Genomic DNA, 14,010 nt, shown 5'->3' with positions numbered 1-14,010 from the left:
CTGATCACTGCATGACAGCCACGTGATCAGTGCCTGCTGAGTCACGTGATTAGCGCCTGCTCATCTGCTTGATAATCGCCAGCTGGGCCGCAGGATTCATGCCTGCTCAGGTGCCTGATAATCGCCAGCTGGGCCGCAGGATTCATGCCTTCTCAGCTGCCTGATAATCACCAGCTGGGCCGTAGGATTCATGCCTGCTCAGCTGCCTGATAATCGCCAGGTGGGCCGCAAGATTCATGCCTGCTCAGCTGCCTGATAATCGCCAGGTGGGCCGCAGGATTCATGCCTTCTCAGCTGCTTGATTATCGCCAGCTGGGCCGCAGGATTCATGCCTGCTCAGCTGCCTGATAATCGCCAGCAGGGCCGCAGGATTCATGCCTTCTCAGGCGCCTGGTAATCGCGAGCTGGGCCGCAGGATTCATGCCTGCTCATCTCCTTGATAATCGCCAGCTGGGCCGCAGGATTCATGCCTGCTCATCTGCTTGATAATCGCCAGCTGGGCCGCAGGATTCATGCCTGCTCAGCTGCCTGATAATCGCCAGGTGGGCCGCAGGATTCATGCCTGCTCAGCTGCCTGATAATCGCCAGCAGGGCCACAGGATTCATGCCTTCTCAGGCGCCTGATAATCACCAGCTGGGCCGCAGGATTCATGCCTGCTCATCTGCTTGATAATGACCAGCTGGGCCGCAGGATTCATGCCTTCTCAGGCGCCTGATAATCGCCAGCTGGGCCGCAGGATTCATGCCTGCTCATCTGCTTGGTAATCGCCAGCTGGGCCGCAGGATTCATGCCTGCTCATCTGCTTGATAATCGCCAGCTGGGTCGCATGATTCATGCCTGCTGAGGCACATGATCCGTGCGGGAGAGCTACCTGATCAGCACATGAGCAGTCACATGATCAGCGCCTCTCAGTCACCTGATCACTGCATGACAGCCACGTGATCAGTGCCTGCTGAGTCACGTGATTAGCGCCTGTTCATCTGCTTGATAATCGCCAGCTGGGCCGCAGGATTCATGCCTTCTCAGCTGCTTGATTATCGCCAGCTGGGCCGCAGGATTCATGCCTGCTCATCTGCTTGATAATGACCAGCTGGGCCGCAGGATTCATGCCTGCTCAGCTGCCTGATAATCGCCAGCTGGGCCGCAGGATTCATACCTGCTCAGCTGCCTGATAATGGCCAGGTGGGCCGCAGGATTCATGCCTTCTCAGGCGCCTGGTAATCGCGAGCGGGGCCGTAGGATTCATGCCTGCTCATCTGCTTGGTAATCGCCAGCTGGGCCGCAGGATTCATGCCTTCTCAGGCGCCTGATAATCGCCAGCTGGGCCGCAGGATTCATGCCTTCTCATCTCCTTGATAATCGCCAGCTGGGCCGCAGGATTCATGCCTGCTCATCTGCTTGATAATGACCAGCTGGGCCGCAGGATTCATGCCTGCTCAGCTGCCTGATAATCGCCAGGTGGGCCGCAGGATTCATGCCTGCTCAGTTGCCTGATAATCGCCAGCTGGGCCGCAGGATTCATGCCTGCTCAGCTGCCTGATAATCGCCAGGTGGGCCGCAGGATTCATGCCTGCTCAGTTGCCTGATAATCGCCAGCTGGGCCGCAGGATTCATGCCTTCTCAGCTGCCTGATAATCACCAGCTGGGCCGCAGGATTCATGCCTGCTCATCTGCTTGATAATCGCCAGCTGGGCCGCAGGATTCATGCCTGCTCAGGCGCCTGTTAATCGCCAGCTGGGCCGCAGGATTCATGCCTTCTCCGCTGCTTGATTGTTGCCTGCTGAGGCACATGATCGGTGCGGGAGAGCTACCTGATCAGCACATGAGCAGTCACATGATCAGCACCTCTCAGTCACCTGATCACTGCATGACAGCCACGTGATCAGTGCCTGCTGAGTCACGTGATTAGCGCCTGTTCATCTGCTTGATAATCGCCAGCTGGGCCGCAGGATTCATGCCTTCTCAGCTGCTTGATTATCGCCAGCTGGGCCGCAGGATTCATGCCTGCTCATCTGCTTGATAATGACCAGCTGGGCCGCAGGATTCATGCCTGCTCAGCTGCCTGATAATCGCCAGGTGGGCCGCAGGATTCATGCCTGCTCATCTCGTTGATAATCGCCAGCTGGGCCGCAGGATTCATGCCTGCTCCGCTGCTTGATTCTTGCCTGCTGAGGCACATGATCCGTGCAGGAGAGCTACCTGATCACACATGAGCAGTCACATGATCAGCGCCTCTCAGTCACCTGATCACTGCATGACAGCCACGTGATCAGTGCCTGCTGAGTCACGTGATTAGCGCCTGCTCATCTGCTTGATAATCGCCAGCTGGGCCGCAGGATTCATGCCTGCTCAGGTGCCTGATAATCGCCAGCTGGGCCGCAGGATTCATGCCTTCTCAGCTGCCTGATAATCACCAGCTGGGCCGTAGGATTCATGCCTGCTCAGCTGCCTGATAATCGCCAGGTGGGCCGCAAGATTCATGCCTGCTCAGCTGCCTGATAATCGCCAGGTGGGCCGCAGGATTCATGCCTTCTCAGCTGCTTGATTATCGCCAGCTGGGCCGCAGGATTCATGCCTGCTCAGCTGCCTGATAATCGCCAGCAGGGCCGCAGGATTCATGCCTTCTCAGGCGCCTGGTAATCGCGAGCTGGGCCGCAGGATTCATGCCTGCTCATCTCCTTGATAATCGCCAGCTGGGCCGCAGGATTCATGCCTGCTCATCTGCTTGATAATCGCCAGCTGGGCCGCAGGATTCATGCCTGCTCAGCTGCCTGATAATCGCCAGGTGGGCCGCAGGATTCATGCCTGCTCAGCTGCCTGATAATCGCCAGCAGGGCCACAGGATTCATGCCTTCTCAGGCGCCTGATAATCACCAGCTGGGCCGCAGGATTCATGCCTGCTCATCTGCTTGATAATGACCAGCTGGGCCGCAGGATTCATGCCTTCTCAGGCGCCTGATAATCGCCAGCTGGGCCGCAGGATTCATGCCTGCTCATCTGCTTGGTAATCGCCAGCTGGGCCGCAGGATTCATGCCTGCTCATCTGCTTGATAATCGCCAGCTGGGTCGCATGATTCATGCCTGCTGAGGCACATGATCCGTGCGGGAGAGCTACCTGATCAGCACATGAGCAGTCACATGATCAGCGCCTCTCAGTCACCTGATCACTGCATGACAGCCACGTGATCAGTGCCTGCTGAGTCACGTGATTAGCGCCTGTTCATCTGCTTGATAATCGCCAGCTGGGCCGCAGGATTCATGCCTTCTCAGCTGCTTGATTATCGCCAGCTGGGCCGCAGGATTCATGCCTGCTCATCTGCTTGATAATGACCAGCTGGGCCGCAGGATTCATGCCTGCTCAGCTGCCTGATAATCGCCAGCTGGGCCGCAGGATTCATACCTGCTCAGCTGCCTGATAATCGCCAGGTGGGCCGCAGGATTCATGCCTTCTCAGGCGCCTGGTAATCGCGAGCGGGGCCGTAGGATTCATGCCTGCTCATCTGCTTGGTAATCGCCAGCTGGGCCGCAGGATTCATGCCTTCTCAGGCGCCTGATAATCGCCAGCTGGGCCGCAGGATTCATGCCTTCTCATCTCCTTGATAATCGCCAGCTGGGCCGCAGGATTCATGCCTGCTCATCTGCTTGATAATGACCAGCTGGGCCGCAGGATTCATGCCTGCTCAGCTGCCTGATAATCGCCAGGTGGGCCGCAGGATTCATGCCTGCTCAGTTGCCTGATAATCGCCAGCTGGGCCGCAGGATTCATGCCTGCTCAGCTGCCTGATAATCGCCAGGTGGGCCGCAGGATTCATGCCTGCTCAGTTGCCTGATAATCGCCAGCTGGGCCGCAGGATTCATGCCTTCTCAGCTGCCTGATAATCACCAGCTGGGCCGCAGGATTCATGCCTGCTCATCTGCTTGATAATCGCCAGCTGGGCCGCAGGATTCATGCCTGCTCAGGCGCCTGTTAATCGCCAGCTGGGCCGCAGGATTCATGCCTTCTCCGCTGCTTGATTGTTGCCTGCTGAGGCACATGATCGGTGCGGGAGAGCTACCTGATCAGCACATGAGCAGTCACATGATCAGCACCTCTCAGTCACCTGATCACTGCATGACAGCCACGTGATCAGTGCCTGCTGAGTCACGTGATTAGCGCCTGTTCATCTGCTTGATAATCGCCAGCTGGGCCGCAGGATTCATGCCTTCTCAGCTGCTTGATTATCGCCAGCTGGGCCGCAGGATTCATGCCTGCTCATCTGCTTGATAATGACCAGCTGGGCCGCAGGATTCATGCCTGCTCAGCTGCCTGATAATCGCCAGGTGGGCCGCAGGATTCATGCCTGCTCATCTCGTTGATAATCGCCAGCTGGGCCGCAGGATTCATGCCTGCTCCGCTGCTTGATTCTTGCCTGCTGAGGCACATGATCCGTGCAGGAGAGCTACCTGATCACACATGAGCAGTCACATGATCAGCGCCTCTCAGTCACCTGATCACTGCATGACAGCCACGTGATCAGTGCCTGCTGAGTCACGTGATTAGCGCCTGCTCATCTGCTTGATAATCGCCAGCTGGGCCGCAGGATTCATGCCTGCTCAGGTGCCTGATAATCGCCAGCTGGGCCGCAGGATTCATGCCTTCTCAGCTGCCTGATAATCACCAGCTGGGCCGTAGGATTCATGCCTGCTCAGCTGCCTGATAATCGCCAGGTGGGCCGCAAGATTCATGCCTGCTCAGCTGCCTGATAATCGCCAGGTGGGCCGCAGGATTCATGCCTTCTCAGCTGCTTGATTATCGCCAGCTGGGCCGCAGGATTCATGCCTGCTCAGCTGCCTGATAATCGCCAGGAGGGCCGCAGGATTCATGCCTTCTCAGGCGCCTGGTAATCGCGAGCTGGGCCGCAGGATTCATGCCTGCTCATCTCCTTGATAATCGCCAGCTGGGCCGCAGGATTCATGCCTGCTCATCTGCTTGATAATCGCCAGCTGGGCCGCAGGATTCATGCCTGCTCAGCTGCCTGATAATCGCCAGGTGGGCCGCAGGATTCATGCCTGCTCAGCTGCCTGATAATCGCCAGCAGGGCCACAGGATTCATGCCTTCTCAGGCGCCTGATAATCACCAGCTGGGCCGCAGGATTCATGCCTGCTCATCTGCTTGATAATGACCAGCTGGGCCGCAGGATTCATGCCTTCTCAGGCGCCTGATAATCGCCAGCTGGGCCGCAGGATTCATGCCTGCTCATCTGATTGGTAATCGCCAGCTGGGCCGCAGGATTCATGCCTGCTCATCTGCTTGATAATCGCCAGCTGGGTCGCATGATTCATGCCTGCTGAGGCACATGATCCGTGCGGGAGAGCTACCTGATCAGCACATGAGCAGTCACATGATCAGCGCCTCTCAGTCACCTGATCACTGCATGACAGCCACGTGATCAGTGCCTGCTGAGTCACGTGATTAGCGCCTGTTCATCTGCTTGATAATCGCCAGCTGGGCCGCAGGATTCATGCCTTCTCAGCTGCTTGATTATCGCCAGCTGGGCCGCAGGATTCATGCCTGCTCATCTGCTTGATAATGACCAGCTGGGCCGCAGGATTCATGCCTGCTCAGCTGCCTGATAATCGCCAGCTGGGCCGCAGGATTCATACCTGCTCAGCTGCCTGATAATCGCCAGGTGGGCCGCAGGATTCATGCCTTCTCAGGCGCCTGGTAATCGCGAGCGGGGCCGTAGGATTCATGCCTGCTCATCTGCTTGGTAATCGCCAGCTGGGCCGCAGGATTCATGCCTTCTCAGGCGCCTGATAATCGCCAGCTGGGCCGCAGGATTCATGCCTTCTCATCTCCTTGATAATCGCCAGCTGGGCCGCAGGATTCATGCCTGCTCATCTGCTTGATAATGACCAGCTGGGCCGCAGGATTCATGCCTGCTCAGCTGCCTGATAATCGCCAGGTGGGCCGCAGGATTCATGCCTGCTCAGTTGCCTGATAATCGCCAGCTGGGCCGCAGGATTCATGCCTGCTCAGCTGCCTGATAATCGCCAGGTGGGCCGCAGGATTCATGCCTGCTCAGTTGCCTGATAATCGCCAGCTGGGCCGCAGGATTCATGCCTTCTCAGCTGCCTGATAATCACCAGCTGGGCCGCAGGATTCATGCCTGCTCATCTGCTTGATAATCGCCAGCTGGGCCGCAGGATTCATGCCTTCTCCGCTGCTTGATTGTTGCCTCCTGAGGCACATGATCGGTGCGGGAGAGCTACCTGATCAGCACATGAGCAGTCACATGATCAGCACCTCTCAGTCACCTGATCACTGCATGACAGCCACGTGATCAGTGCCTGCTGAGTCACGTGATTAGCGCCTGTTCATCTGCTTGATAATCGCCAGCTGGGCCGCAGGATTCATGCCTTCTCAGCTGCTTGATTATCGCCAGCTGGGCCGCAGGATTCATGCCTGCTCATCTGCTTGATAATGACCAGCTGGGCCGCAGGATTCATGCCTGCTCAGCTGCCTGATAATCGCCAGGTGGGCCGCAGGATTCATGCCTGCTCATCTCGTTGATAATCGCCAGCTGGGCCGCAGGATTCATGCCTGCTCCGCTGCTTGATTCTTGCCTGCTGAGGCACATGATCCGTGCAGGAGAGCTACCTGATCACACATGAGCAGTCACATGATCAGCGCCTCTCAGTCACCTGATCACTGCATGACAGCCACGTGATCAGTGCCTGCTGAGTCACGTGATTAGCGCCTGCTCATCTGCTTGATAATCGCCAGCTGGGCCGCAGGATTCATGCCTGCTCAGGTGCCTGATAATCGCCAGCTGGGCCGCAGGATTCATGCCTTCTCAGCTGCCTGATAATCACCAGCTGGGCCGTAGGATTCATGCCTGCTCAGCTGCCTGATAATCGCCAGGTGGGCCGCAAGATTCATGCCTGCTCAGCTGCCTGATAATCGCCAGGTGGGCCGCAGGATTCATGCCTTCTCAGCTGCTTGATTATCGCCAGCTGGGCCGCAGGATTCATGCCTGCTCAGCTGCCTGATAATCGCCAGGAGGGCCGCAGGATTCATGCCTTCTCAGGCGCCTGGTAATCGCGAGCTGGGCCGCAGGATTCATGCCTGCTCATCTCCTTGATAATCGCCAGCTGGGCCGCAGGATTCATGCCTGCTCATCTGCTTGATAATCGCCAGCTGGGCCGCAGGATTCATGCCTGCTCAGCTGCCTGATAATCGCCAGCAGGGCCGCAGGATTCATGCCTTCTCAGGCGCCTGGTAATCGCGAGCTGGGCCGCAGGATTCATGCCTGCTCATCTCCTTGATAATCGCCAGCTGGGCCGCAGGATTCATGCCTGCTCATCTGCTTGATAATCGCCAGCTGGGCCGCAGGATTCATGCCTGCTCAGCTGCCTGATAATCGCCAGGTGGGCCGCAGGATTCATGCCTGCTCAGCTGCCTGATAATCGCCAGCAGGGCCACAGGATTCATGCCTTCTCAGGCGCCTGATAATCACCAGCTGGGCCGCAGGATTCATGCCTGCTCATCTGCTTGATAATGACCAGCTGGGCCGCAGGATTCATGCCTTCTCAGGCGCTTGATAATCGCCAGCTGGGCCGCAGGATTCATGCCTGCTCATCTGCTTGGTAATCGCCAGCTGGGCCGCAGGATTCATGCCTGCTCATCTGCTTGATAATCGCCAGCTGGGTCGCATGATTCATGCCTGCTGAGGCACATGATCCGTGCGGGAGAGCTACCTGATCAGCACATGAGCAGTCACATGATCAGCGCCTCTCAGTCACCTGATCACTGCATGACAGCCACGTGATCAGTGCCTGCTGAGTCACGTGATTAGCGCCTGTTCATCTGCTTGATAATCGCCAGCTGGGCCGCAGGATTCATGCCTTCTCAGCTGCTTGATTATCGCCAGCTGGGCCGCAGGATTCATGCCTGCTCATCTGCTTGATAATGACCAGCTGGGCCGCAGGATTCATGCCTGCTCAGCTGCCTGATAATCGCCAGCTGGGCCGCAGGATTCATACCTGCTCAGCTGCCTGATAATCGCCAGGTGGGCCGCAGGATTCATGCCTTCTCAGGCGCCTGGTAATCGCGAGCGGGGCCGTAGGATTCATGCCTGCTCATCTGCTTGGTAATCGCCAGCTGGGCCGCAGGATTCATGCCTTCTCAGGCGCCTGATAATCGCCAGCTGGGCCGCAGGATTCATGCCTTCTCATCTCCTTGATAATCGCCAGCTGGGCCGCAGGATTCATGCCTGCTCATCTGCTTGATAATGACCAGCTGGGCCGCAGGATTCATGCCTGCTCAGCTGCCTGATAATCGCCAGGTGGGCCGCAGGATTCATGCCTGCTCAGTTGCCTGATAATCGCCAGCTGGGCCGCAGGATTCATGCCTGCTCAGCTGCCTGATAATCGCCAGGTGGGCCGCAGGATTCATGCCTGCTCAGTTGCCTGATAATCGCCAGCTGGGCCGCAGGATTCATGCCTTCTCAGCTGCCTGATAATCACCAGCTGGGCCGCAGGATTCATGCCTGCTCATCTGCTTGATAATCGCCAGCTGGGCCGCAGGATTCATGCCTGCTCAGGCGCCTGTTAATCGCCAGCTGGGCCGCAGGATTCATGCCTTCTCCGCTGCTTGATTGTTGCCTGCTGAGGCACATGATCGGTGCGGGAGAGCTACCTGATCAGCACATGAGCAGTCACATGATCAGCACCTCTCAGTCACCTGATCACTGCATGACAGCCACGTGATCAGTGCCTGCTGAGTCACGTGATTAGCGCCTGTTCATCTGCTTGATAATCGCCAGCTGGGCCGCAGGATTCATGCCTTCTCAGCTGCTTGATTATCGCCAGCTGGGCCGCAGGATTCATGCCTGCTCATCTGCTTGATAATGACCAGCTGGGCCGCAGGATTCATGCCTGCTCAGCTGCCTGATAATCGCCAGGTGGGCCGCAGGATTCATGCCTGCTCATCTCGTTGATAATCGCCAGCTGGGCCGCAGGATTCATGCCTGCTCCGCTGCTTGATTCTTGCCTGCTGAGGCACATGATCCGTGCAGGAGAGCTACCTGATCACACATGAGCAGTCACATGATCAGCGCCTCTCAGTCACCTGATCACTGCATGACAGCCACGTGATCAGTGCCTGCTGAGTCACGTGATTAGCGCCTGCTCATCTGCTTGATAATCGCCAGCTGGGCCGCAGGATTCATGCCTGCTCAGGTGCCTGATAATCGCCAGCTGGGCCGCAGGATTCATGCCTTCTCAGCTGCCTGATAATCACCAGCTGGGCCGTAGGATTCATGCCTGCTCAGCTGCCTGATAATCGCCAGGTGGGCCGCAAGATTCATGCCTGCTCAGCTGCCTGATAATCGCCAGGTGGGCCGCAGGATTCATGCCTTCTCAGCTGCTTGATTATCGCCAGCTGGGCCGCAGGATTCATGCCTGCTCAGCTGCCTGATAATCGCCAGCAGGGCCGCAGGATTCATGCCTTCTCAGGCGCCTGGTAATCGCGAGCTGGGCCGCAGGATTCATGCCTGCTCATCTCCTTGATAATCGCCAGCTGGGCCGCAGGATTCATGCCTGCTCATCTGCTTGATAATCGCCAGCTGGGCCGCAGGATTCATGCCTGCTCAGCTGCCTGATAATCGCCAGCAGGGCCGCAGGATTCATGCCTTCTCAGGCGCCTGGTAATCGCGAGCTGGGCCGCAGGATTCATGCCTGCTCATCTCCTTGATAATCGCCAGCTGGGCCGCAGGATTCATGCCTGCTCATCTGCTTGATAATCGCCAGCTGGGCCGCAGGATTCATGCCTGCTCAGCTGCCTGATAATCGCCAGGTGGGCCGCAGGATTCATGCCTGCTCAGCTGCCTGATAATCGCCAGCAGGGCCACAGGATTCATGCCTTCTCAGGCGCCTGATAATCACCAGCTGGGCCGCAGGATTCATGCCTGCTCATCTGCTTGATAATGACCAGCTGGGCCGCAGGATTCATGCCTTCTCAGGCGCCTGATAATCGCCAGCTGGGCCGCAGGATTCATGCCTGCTCATCTGCTTGGTAATCGCCAGCTGGGCCGCAGGATTCATGCCTGCTCATCTGCTTGATAATCGACAGCTGGGTCGCATGATTCATGCCTGCTGAGGCACATGATCCGTGCGGGAGAGCTACCTGATCAGCACATGAGCAGTCACATGATCAGCGCCTCTCAGTCACCTGATCACTGCATGACAGCCACGTGATCAGTGCCTGCTGAGTCACGTGATTAGCGCCTGTTCATCTGCTTGATAATCGCCAGCTGGGCCGCAGGATTCATGCCTTCTCAGCTGCTTGATTATCGCCAGCTGGGCCGCAGGATTCATGCCTGCTCATCTGCTTGATAATGACCAGCTGGGCCGCAGGATTCATGCCTGCTCAGCTGCCTGATAATCGCCAGCTGGGCCGCAGGATTCATACCTGCTCAGCTGCCTGATAATCGCCAGGTGGGCCGCAGGATTCATGCCTTCTCAGGCGCCTGGTAATCGCGAGCGGGGCCGTAGGATTCATGCCTGCTCATCTGCTTGGTAATCGCCAGCTGGGCCGCAGGATTCATGCCTTCTCAGGCGCCTGATAATCGCCAGCTGGGCCGCAGGATTCATGCCTTCTCATCTCCTTGATAATCGCCAGCTGGGCCGCAGGATTCATGCCTGCTCATCTGCTTGATAATGACCAGCTGGGCCGCAGGATTCATGCCTGCTCAGCTGCCTGATAATCGCCAGGTGGGCCGCAGGATTCATGCCTGTTCAGTTGCCTGATAATCGCCAGCTGGGCCGCAGGATTCATGCCTGCTCAGCTGCCTGATAATCGCCAGGTGGGCCGCAGGATTCATGCCTGCTCAGTTGCCTGATAATCGCCAGCTGGGCCGCAGGATTCATGCCTTCTCAGCTGCCTGATAATCACCAGCTGGGCCGCAGGATTCATGCCTGCTCATCTGCTTGATAATCGCCAGCTGGGCCGCAGGATTCATGCCTGCTCAGGCGCCTGTTAATCGCCAGCTGGGCCGCAGGATTCATGCCTTCTCCGCTGCTTGATTGTTGCCTGCTGAGGCACATGATCGGTGCGGGAGAGCTACCTGATCAGCACATGAGCAGTCACATGATCAGCACCTCTCAGTCACCTGATCACTGCATGACAGCCACGTGATCAGTGCCTGCTGAGTCACGTGATTAGCGCCTGTTCATCTGCTTGATAATCGCCAGCTGGGCCGCAGGATTCATGCCTTCTCAGCTGCTTGATTATCGCCAGCTGGGCCGCAGGATTCATGCCTGCTCATCTGCTTGATAATGACCAGCTGGGCCGCAGGATTCATGCCTGCTCAGCTGCCTGATAATCGCCAGGTGGGCCGCAGGATTCATGCCTGCTCATCTCGTTGATAATCGCCAGCTGGGCCGCAGGATTCATGCCTGCTCCGCTGCTTGATTCTTGCCTGCTGAGGCACATGATCCGTGCAGGAGAGCTACCTGATCACACATGAGCAGTCACATGATCAGCGCCTCTCAGTCACCTGATCACTGCATGACAGCCACGTGATCAGTGCCTGCTGAGTCACGTGATTAGCGCCTGCTCATCTGCTTGATAATCGCCAGCTGGGCCGCAGGATTCATGCCTGCTCAGGTGCCTGATAATCGCCAGCTGGGCCGCAGGATTCATGCCTTCTCAGCTGCCTGATAATCACCAGCTGGGCCGTAGGATTCATGCCTGCTCAGCTGCCTGATAATCGCCAGGTGGGCCGCAAGATTCATGCCTGCTCAGCTGCCTGATAATCGCCAGGTGGGCCGCAGGATTCATGCCTTCTCAGCTGCTTGATTATCGCCAGCTGGGCCGCAGGATTCATGCCTGCTCAGCTGCCTGATAATCGCCAGCAGGGCCGCAGGATTCATGCCTTCTCAGGCGCCTGGTAATCGCGAGCTGGGCCGCAGGATTCATGCCTGCTCATCTCCTTGATAATCGCCAGCTGGGCCGCAGGATTCATGCCTGCTCATCTGCTTGATAATCGCCAGCTGGGCCGCAGGATTCATGCCTGCTCAGCTGCCTGATAATCGCCAGGTGGGCCGCAGGATTCATGCCTGCTCAGCTGCCTGATAATCGCCAGCAGGGCCACAGGATTCATGCCTTCTCAGGCGCCTGATAATCACCAGCTGGGCCGCAGGATTCATGCCTGCTCATCTGCTTGATAATGACCAGCTGGGCCGCAGGATTCATGCCTTCTCAGGCGCCTGATAATCGCCAGCTGGGCCGCAGGATTCATGCCTGCTCATCTGCTTGGTAATCGCCAGCTGGGCCGCAGGATTCATGCCTGCTCATCTGCTTGATAATCGCCAGCTGGGTCGCATGATTCATGCCTGCTGAGGCACATGATCCGTGCGGGAGAGCTACCTGATCAGCACATGAGCAGTCACATGATCAGCGCCTCTCAGTCACCTGATCACTGCATGACAGCCACGTGATCAGTGCCTGCTGAGTCACGTGATTAGCGCCTGTTCATCTGCTTGATAATCGCCAGCTGGGCCGCAGGATTCATGCCTTCTCAGCTGCTTGATTATCGCCAGCTGGGCCGCAGGATTCATGCCTGCTCATCTGCTTGATAATGACCAGCTGGGCCGCAGGATTCATGCCTGCTCAGCTGCCTGATAATCGCCAGCTGGGCCGCAGGATTCATACCTGCTCAGCTGCCTGATAATCGCCAGGTGGGCCGCAGGATTCATGCCTTCTCAGGCGCCTGGTAATCGCGAGCGGGGCCGTAGGATTCATGCCTGCTCATCTGCTTGGTAATCGCCAGCTGGGCCGCAGGATTCATGCCTTCTCAGGCGCCTGATAATCGCCAGCTGGGCCGCAGGATTCATGCCTTCTCATCTCCTTGATAATCGCCAGCTGGGCCGCAGGATTCATGCCTGCTCATCTGCTTGATAATGACCAGCTGGGCCGCAGGATTCATGCCTGCTCAGCTGCCTGATAATCGCCAGGTGGGCCGCAGGATTCATGCCTGCTCAGTTGCCTGATAATCGCCAGCTGGGCCGCAGGATTCATGCCTGCTCAGCTGCCTGATAATCGCCAGGTGGGCCGCAGGATTCATGCCTGCTCAGTTGCCTGATAATCGCCAGCTGGGCCGCAGGATTCATGCCTTCTCAGCTGCCTGATAATCACCAGCTGGGCCGCAGGATTCATGCCTGCTCATCTGCTTGATAATCGCCAGCTGGGCCGCAGGATTCATGCCTGCTCAGGCGCCTGTTAATCGCCAGCTGGGCCGCAGGATTCATGCCTTCTCCGCTGCTTGATTGTTGCCTGCTGAGGCACATGATCGGTGCGGGAGAGCTACCTGATCAGCACATGAGCAGTCACATGATCAGCACCTCTCAGTCACCTGATCACTGCATGACAGCCACGTGATCAGTGCCTGCTGAGTCACGTGATTAGCGCCTGTTCATCTGCTTGATAATCGCCAGCTGGGCCGCAGGATTCATGCCTTCTCAGCTGCTTGATTATCGCCAGCTGGGCCGCAGGATTCATGCCTGCTCATCTGCTTGATAATGACCAGCTGGGCCGCAGGATTCATGCCTGCTCAGCTGCCTGATAATCGCCAGGTGGGCCGCAGGATTCATGCCTGCTCATCTCGTTGATAATCGCCAGCTGGGCCGCAGGATTCATGCCTGCTCCGCTGCTTGATTCTTGCCTGCTGAGGCACATGATCCGTGCAGGAGAGCTACCTGATCACACATGAGCAGTCACATGATCAGCGCCTCTCAGTCACCTGATCACTGCATGACAGCCACGTGATCAGTGCCTGCTGAGTCACGTGATTAGCGCCTGCTCATCTGCTTGATAATCGCCAGCTGGGCCGCAGGATTCATGCCTGCTCAGGTGCCTGATAATCGCCAGCTGGGCCGCAGGATTCATGCCTTCTCAGCTGCCTGATAATCACCAGCTGGGCCGTAGGATTCATGCCTGCTCAGCTGCCTGATAATCGCCAGGTGG

The sequence above is a fragment of the Bos grunniens genome, chromosome 19, assembly GCF_055505025.1.
Source record: "Bos grunniens cultivar Pamir isolate PY7600 chromosome 19, Bosgru_T2T1.0, whole genome shotgun sequence".
Taxonomy (NCBI): domain Eukaryota; kingdom Metazoa; phylum Chordata; class Mammalia; order Artiodactyla; family Bovidae; genus Bos; species Bos grunniens.
Note: the sequence above shows the minus strand (reverse complement) of the source record.